The sequence below is a fragment of the Pelodiscus sinensis genome, chromosome 11 (genome assembly GCF_049634645.1).
Source record: "Pelodiscus sinensis isolate JC-2024 chromosome 11, ASM4963464v1, whole genome shotgun sequence".
Classification (NCBI taxonomy): domain Eukaryota; kingdom Metazoa; phylum Chordata; order Testudines; family Trionychidae; genus Pelodiscus; species Pelodiscus sinensis.
Window position 1 is genome coordinate 21,123,821 of NC_134721.1, and position 9,036 is coordinate 21,132,856.

Below are 9,036 nucleotides of genomic sequence, written 5' to 3' on the forward strand. Positions count from 1 at the left end.
TTGCCACAGACACACGATGCTCGGTGGGATGAGGAGAATCCTCTGTCTATGGGGAGCTTTGATCACCCACAGACAGGGGCTGCTACCGCAGAACAGCCTCGGTCTGTGGCAAATCTTGTTCCATCGCGGACAGAGGCTGCTCCACAGCAGCAGAGCGGGAGAGGGGAGGGGGAGCTGGTGCTCAAGAGGAGCTGGCTTTTAAACTGGCTTCACCCAAGCATGGACTCTTGCCAGCCCCTTATGTCTCTATAGGAGGCAGATTTGGGGGTCGGTCCGAGGAGTCAGCACGTGTGCAGAGCCAGTTTGAAAGCTGGCTTCTCACATGTATCGGCTCCCACTTGTCCCCCTCAGCCTCTGTGCTGCTGCCTTTTTATTAGGGAGGGGCAAGCGGATCCAGTGCTTTTAAGCCAGGTCCCCACGGTCACCAGCTCCCGCCTCCCTACCCTTGCTGCCTCTGATACAGAGGAAGCGGGAGGGAGTTGCATGAAGTCAACAGGATTAACAGTCACAATGTCAAAGATTAAATCACCCGAAATGTGAACCCAGCGCATTTTCTGACTTTTTAGTAACCTATCCATTTCTGCACATCTTTTCTGGGAAAGGGAATTCTCCACTTGGGATCCCCTAATTTTTCTTGCATAGTGATGCGTGACTTACGTAGAAGTCCTCATCTGGTCTGCTTGCAGGTGCCAGTATCATATAAATGATGAAGCCTTACACAACTATTTTAGGAAAGACACTACAGAAGAACTGTTATCCAGGTGAAACTGCAGGACAAATTTAGGTATCATCATGGTGCCCTGGCACTAGGAATGTTCTTGGCCTGGGACCAGGCTTCACTGAAGTGCAAGGCTGGGTCTTGATGTTGGCCCCACCTACTCTCCCTGTATGCTTTCCCTGGCTTGCCTGACTCCCTGTGTGCTCCTCCAGCCCTGCCTGGCCAGGACTTTAGTGCTCCTGCTCTTGCAAAAAAGTGAGTAGAATCTTCTATTCTGGGAGTGGGAAAGGTGTTGGTTTGACATCTCAGTAATATTTTGTGGAACAAGTCAGTCATTTTCACTCTTTGATACTGTATAATTTATGAAATCAAGCTATGAGAACCATTAGCCAACATTCCCTTCCTCAATTAACATCAGAAAAATCAACAGGCAGTAATGAAAACTTACACAGACATGTGATTGAGCACACAATGGCTGTAGGATTGATCTACACACAAGCACTCTCTTCCAGGTGTGTGATTCATTGCTTTCAAGTGTGCAGTCAGACAGATGATTTAAAAAGCACTCTATAAATGTCAATTCAATAGCCTCATTCTTATTGTCTAAGAATTGACAAGCTTTTACACATGGTTTCATCAAGAAGTTTTGATAACTCTAACCTATTGGGGACTATCTTAGTTTAGTTTCTGGTAAACAAGCAATTTTATAAAGGGTCTTCACATGCATATGGGGGGGGGGGGAAGGAGCAGGCTAAGATAAGAATAAGTTTTTGAAGCAAAACTAGATGAACCAGATTAATTTTTTTAAATGAAGATTAATTGTTCAGATTCAATTTAGTGGTCTTCTGCTTAACATAGAATTGCTTATCAGAAATGTGAAGTCTAAATAAACTGGCTTTTATCATTTAAAACTGTTGAAAGCCATGAATCCCTTAGGAATAATTGATTCCGCATGTCTCATTAATATGCTGTTCATTTTAGCATAAAAGAGGCCTAATTATGTTTACTTCCACATAGCTGCATTAACACAGGAGCTTATTATTTTTGGTAAAGATAATGCTCATACTGATCATATTAAAGGAAATTTTAAAATTTCTCCATACAACCAAACACAACCACAATTCATTTTAAAGAAGACTTTGTGGTAATTCCATATATTAAAGAAAAATTAGAGCACAAATAGAATTCTAACTCTTATACCTCATGGTTTCATACTAGTCCTACAACATAACAGTCACTTGAATATTAGGAAATTGCCAAATTGTTACATGTTGCCAATATGCACTGCCCATTACACTCCATTTGACCTAGATGTGGACTTATGAATGTGGAACAAAACTGCACTGAACACATCTGGGGATGCATTGGGGTAGTCTTTAAAGATTGGAAGTTTTTCAGATAAGATGGATTCTTGAAACTTGATCCTGCTGCTGTGGAAGTCCTTGTGAGTTTACCACTGGGAGCAGAACTGGATATATCTGCTTGTATTTGGATATATTGTGATCCACATAGTGAAGAGAGGGAAGGAGGAGGATCAATTGGATTACAAAAATGAAGAATGAGGTTGACAGCACATCAAAGGAAGTCACTACACTTGAGTCCCCCAAACCTACACATCTCAGTGGTTCACCTGAAGTAGAATCTGGAACTCTTGATTGTAGATTTATGGTGGTGTCAAGAATGTCTCCAGTAAAAATTTAAGCTGACCCCTTCATTGGTCAAAACTGCATCTAATGATTAGAAGTTAGGAGGGATGGATGTTCATTTCATAAAAAATGTCTCTTTTTAAAGAAGAGTGTATTAAACTGAAAATGCCGCATCCAGCCCACGGAGGCCCTTTTGCACACCTCTGTACTATCTGCTTGTAGATGATTTGGCAATTGTACAAGACAAGTATATTATTGTTCACAGGTTGTTTAATGCTAAATTGAAATGGGCTGTCTTATTTCACTAGGAACTGCATTTTACATACAAGTTTTTAATGCACTTATTAAAATCACCAAAAAAAATCATTGATTTAAATCAAGTTTCCAAAAAGCTTAAGACTGACAGTGCTTAGAGTGCACTTTATTTTGGAGTAAGCCCCATTGAACTCACTGGCATTTCTGTTTTTTGAGAAGTATAAAATGGGGTTCCCTTGGAAATGCTTTTGGCATCACCATTATATTCTAAAATAAGGGGCATGTATTATGTAGTACAAAATAAGAAAATGCCAGTCAGTGGCAACTGGCAACTCTAGATTTCTCTTGCTGGAACTTTCTGTATTGTATATTTTGGTGTAGCTAAGCTAAACTTTTTTTTTCCCTAGCAATATCCAACACAGCAAACAAATTAGGAATTTGTCAAATCACACTTATAGTAAAAGACAGAGAGCGTCTTGAAGAATGATTAATTGCAAAGTGAATTATTTAAATTACTAACCAGTGGATCCATTCAGCCATATCCACTTTTTCATCCACATCATTTTCTCCCAACAAGCAGTTTTTCTTATGGCACGATTTTCCGGAAATGCTTTTAACCGAAAAGTTTTCTGTTAAAAGCATTTTCGGAACAGAGCGTCTAGATTGGCACGGACGCTTTTCCACAAATAGCACTTTTTGCGGAAAAGTGTCCGGGCCAATCTAGACACGCTTTTCTGCAAAAAAGCTCCGATCGCCATTTTTGCGATCGGGATTTTTTTGCGGAAAACAAATCTCAGCTGTCTACACTGGCCCTTTTGCACAAAAGCTTTGCGCAAAAGGGACTTTTGCCTAAATGGGAGCAGAATAGTATTTCTGCAAGAAGCACTGATTTCTTACAGTAGGAAGTCAGTGCTTTTGCGGAAATTCAAGCGGCCAGTGTAGACAGCTGGCAAGTTTTTCCGGAAAAGCAGCTGATTTTCCGGAAAAACTGGCCAGTCTAGACATAGCCATGATGTTTCAGTCTTGTAACTGGCCCTGCATCATTTTCTTGCACTGCTTACACTTGACACGTTGTTTTCCTTTTTTACCCAGGGAACACAGTTCTTTAAAATAGTCCCAGATAGGACCACTCGTATGCCCCAAAGCAATTATAGATTTTCTGGGACAAAACTGGAGGGGAATACTGAAAGCTGTGTGTGTGCTGAATAAGGTCTTCCCTTTTTCTATCCAATCCACTCACTGTTTCCTTTCTATGCTGCCTCCATCCTTTCCTATATAGTGTCTCTCTGTCTTTAAGACAGTGCCTTAACTAATTCCTCTGCTGTGCTTGGCCAAGGTCCACCACCGTATAAGCACAGAGCAAAAACAATCTTAGCCAGCCATTGTCTGTCTTTGCACATGTAACATTTTAGTTTGCTGAGAAACAGAAGTTGCCAGAACTTTCAAGAAGCAAGAACTAGTAGTTAGGCTGGACAGACTAGAGCCAATAATTTTTTTAATACTATAAGTATATATGTAGCATGTTTGTGATAAGATTTAATTGTTACTGTTGTTTTTAAATGGGAAATGTAATATTTTGATGAATTAAAGTCCAATTTAAATAAAAATAGATTTAAATCTGATTTTAAATTAAAAAAAATCTTTTTGTCCACTTGGCACTTAGTTAAGATATACTTATTATACACTGTGGTTATGCCTTGTGATTCTGTCTCTCTCTCTGTCTCAGAGTTGGTGAACTTTTATCCAGAAGAATCCTGAAGAACTTTATAAAAATAAAATACAGGACTATGTAGCACTTTAAAGAATAACAAGATGGTTTATTAGATGATCAGCTTTCGTGGGCCAGACCCACTTCCTCAGATCAAATAATGGAAGAAAATAGTCACAACCATATATACCAAAGGATACAATTTAAAAAAAATGAACACACATGAAAAGGACAAATCACATTACAGAACAGAAGGGGGATGTAGGGGGGGGGGAAGGAAGGTGAATGCCAGTGAGTTAATGATATTAACACGGCTACATCTCTATCACTATTTATAAAAATAGTATTTCTCTATCATTGCAACGCAGCTAGAAATCAACAGTTTAACAGTGTGCTTATGACCATGCTCAAATGTTTTCCTGAACTGGGCCTGAAGAAGCAGGGGGGAAAATCACAATGAGTAGCAATGCATTTTGTTTAAAAATTAGATTAAAAATATTTTACTCCATTGATGGAAACACTCTAAGCCATTACAATAAATAATACTTTATATCATGTACCTCTTTATTCTGTCACCAGTGACTTTTGTGCCACAGCTTCAGGGGCTAGCCAAGTTAGTCTGTACAGGAAAAAACAACAGATGGTGTGGTAGCACTAACAAAACATGTAGATGGTATCATGAGCTTTTGTGGACACAGATGACTCAAACTCCAGTCATCTGAAGAAGTGGGCTGTGCCCACAAAAGCTTATGATACCATCTACATGTTTTGTTAGTCTATAAAGTGCTACCCAGACCATTTGTTGGGGTTTTTTTTTTGTACCACAGGAAGTAAAGGTTTGCCTGCTGTTAACTTCTTTACACTTGCTCATCCACCCTTCTTCTCTCCAGGCATCTGTATCTTTGCTTTGGACAGGCAAAGTTGCTCCATCCCCCCAGCAGACTTGGTCTGGATGCACCCCAATCAGGTTTCCACATACATCAGATAATTTTCATGCCTTCTCAATCACTGCTGGAGCTGCCTGCACATCAGTGTCTAGTCCTATAAATGAAGCTGGATTTCCAATTCCACCTGCACATCTACAGTCCCTTTACAGACTTGCAGTTCCCTCTCCCCTCTGTGCTGGGATGCCAGGTTGGAGGGAAAGTTTCCAGTTTTGTTTACAGAGAATTCAGGATAGAAGTAAGGCCAGAGAGGAATACTATTGATTAAATGGAGATTCTAATGCTTTATAATCTTGGGGCAGCAATGAGAAAAGAGGATCCAGTGCTCTCTTTTCTATCCATGGATGATTCAGCCAACTCCAAATCTCTCTTCCAAAGCCTTTGCCTATTGAGTGTTAGAAATATAATTCTGATGGAGCTCTCATAAAAAAGAGTAGGGGTGGCAGTGGCACACAATTTCTTCCAATCAAATTTATCTTTTCAAAAGAAATACGTAGTGAAGCCCAATTACATTCTCCATTACACCAGTGTGAACCCCCAAAAAAACTTTATGAAAACTCCTGTTAGAACAGACTCCCTAAAATCAGAATCTGGCCTAAAAATGTTGCTTTACACTGCTGAAGTGTACACATCAGGAGGCAGTCAGAGGCTGATATCTAATGGCTGGAAACTTTAAGATCAGTACTGGTTGTGGCAGGCAGAGAAGCACATATTGCTTTTCATCGTGGCTGTTACTTCCCAAAGATGCTATTTTTTAACCTCAGAGTTTAAACCTTGTTAAGTTATATTTCTCCAGTGACATCCAAAGGGTGATGTTATAAGTTGTAACTATTTCACTGGCATGCCGGTGACATGATTCTGTTTATATCCCACAGTGTTTGATAGAATTATTTTTATACCACCATTTTCATGGCAGCATCCCATAAGGTGACAGAAAACTGTGTCCTAGATTGTTTCTTGGCGTCTTTCAATGGAAGACTATTGGGATTTTACTAACTCTTCTATAATGTCTTTGATTTTCTTATAGGGCATTATAGATATAAGTAGCTGAGGCGTGTTAAATATATATTGAACTTAAAATGAGTATATGGGAAAGATTGCAGATCAGCCCAAATTACCAGATTCTATTCTGGGAATCTGAACAAACTAGCCTGAGATCTTTAATTGCTGTTGAGGCTGGAAATGCCTTTTAAAATACATGAAATGCACTTTAAAATCCCTAATTAAAATAAATGTGTTTGTCTGTTGTCTTGCCAATTTAATCAACAATTGTTGACGGGCTTTGATGGCTAGAGCAATAAGACAAATATTCTGCACAATTTCTGCTTACTATGATATATGTGCTCAAGTGCTAGCAATACCCCTGTGCCATGTATATTGGTCAGACTGGACAATCTCTATGACAAAGGATTAATGGCCACAAATTAGATATTCAAAATGGTAACACACAAAAACCTGTTGCCCAACGTATTAACCTGCCTGGGCACTCATTAATGGATTTAAAAGTACAGGCCTGGGGGAGAGGGAGCCCCTTTGCCCCCCCTTTCCACTAGGCACCCATGCCCCTGATCGGCCTGGGAGTCGGTGAGCATGTGAATCCGCCTCCTTCCCTACCCCCACCCTGTGAGGAGCAAGCAGTACTTCAAAGTACATGCGCTGCTCGCAGGGTGGGAAGAGACTTCACACGCTCTCCCGCCCCCAAGTCCTGATTGGCCTGGGGACGGGGGAGTGTCTGATGTCTTCTCCTGCCCTGTGGGACGCGTGTGGCCCTTCAAAGCACTGCATGCTGTTCGCAGGGTGGGGAGGAAGCTTTGAGTGCTCCCCTGTCCCCAAGCCCTAATTGTCCTGGGGGCGGGGAAGCAGCAGGGCCTCCACAGGCAGGATCAACCCACTTGGCGAGCCGGCCCACGGAGTTCCTTTTGCCCACCTCTGGTGTAGATAATACTTAGTCTTACAATGAGTGCTGGGGACTGGACTAGATGACCTCTTGAACTCCCTTCCAGTCCTGTGATTTAAAGTGTGACATGATTCCTTGTTACATAGAATGGATTAAATGAGGGTATTTGGCCACAGGGTTTCCTCTAAGGTAGGCGCCTGTGAAGGCGTGCATCAAAAATTTCAGTTCCATGCACCTCCTCAGCAGAGCTGTGCAGCCATGCCCCAGCTGCCCCATCTCAGGAACAGCTGGGCAGCCACCACACAGCCCACATAGGAAGTGCAGACTGTGCCCAGCTGAAGGGAGCTGAGCCCTGTACCTGGCTCCGGTTCCCTGCAATGATCCTGCAGCTCCCACCTCCTTCCCCTCCGAGGAACGGAGCGGCCACTGCACTGTGGTGGATTGAAACTTCCTCTGGAGGGAAACATGCTAAGCAGGGAGGTGGGGAGTGGGTTTTGGTACTACATGGCCGGGCCAGTGCACTGTGCCCCAGAGCACCCTGAGCAGGGCAGGAGCCGCGGTTCTCTGGGCTGCCCCCAGAGGCACCACTGCTAACTGCGAGTTAAACTTTGGTGGTCGTGAGAAGGCAGCCACCCCCCACGAGGGGAGGGGAGGGGCGTGTGCAGACCTCAGTCATTGATTGGTGGTATGGGAGGTTCAGTGCAAGAAGGAAGTGGTGTTTCAAATTTCAGTGGTGGAAAGCTTGTGTTGCTGAGCTCGATTCCCAACGACCATAACGGCCACCTAGCTCGGGGGAAGGGGTGTGCTCTGCCTCTGCCAGAGGCAGGAGCCGGGGAGTCCAGGGCTTGGGGATGAGAGTGGGGATCCTGAGAGAGATCACACATGCTCCTGGTCCCCTGTCACCTTTCCCTTCTGCTCCTGTGGTGAGTGGGTAAATGAACTCACCCCACCTCCCTCTCTCTGGCCCCACTCCTGTTTTCCATCTGTTCAGGGAAGGATTCTGTAGAACAAATGCTTTTGTTTGCACTCACATGAAGACCCCTGCTCAGATATAAAATTTGACTCCGCATCTGTATCCACAAAAATGAGCTGCAGATATCTGCATCCACTGATGTGGAAACCCGCGGCTATCTGCAAATATGCAGAGCTCTAAATATATTTGTATGCACATTCATAGCTGCAAAAATGAGCCATGGATATCCGCATCCATATCTGCAGATACCCACAGAGGGAAGCTAATGCAAGGTGGATAGCCGAGGATTTGCAGAGCTCTACCCATGTGCTATCCATACAGTTGCATTTCCCAGCTGCTCTGGATGGGGATCCCATGCAGAGACTCCTCTCATATCCACCTGTCCTAAGCCACTTGTTCTGTCACAGGTGCCTAATGTGATTGTATACTGAGCCGATAAGAGTTTTTCTATGTCACCAGCACAGAGACCATTAGCAGGTGTTCCCGAGAATATCTCCGTGGAATCTCTGCTTGAAGGTAGCAGCGGAGCATGATGTATGGTGCATTTGATCTGGCTATTGGTTCTTGACTTCACTCTCTGTGTAGTGTCTGCACAGTTGAGATATAGGTATCTGAGTAAGCAGCTGACATGGATCTGTTGTTTGGTGCTTTCATAAAGGTCATGAGATTCCAACCCTTGAAGCTTTGATCAGCCTATTTTAAATTCTGACTGGTTAATTGCTCCCTGGTGATGTGGGGCCGAGTAGGGAGACTAGGTAACTTTCTAGACAAACTCAAGAGCCCTGAACAGAGGGCAGCTAATGCAAGAGTTTTAGAGGAAGTTGAGAGAAAGATTGAGAGAGGTTTTCCTTCCAGATTTGTTTCTACACGCTAGTTCAAGATGGCCAGCAATGAA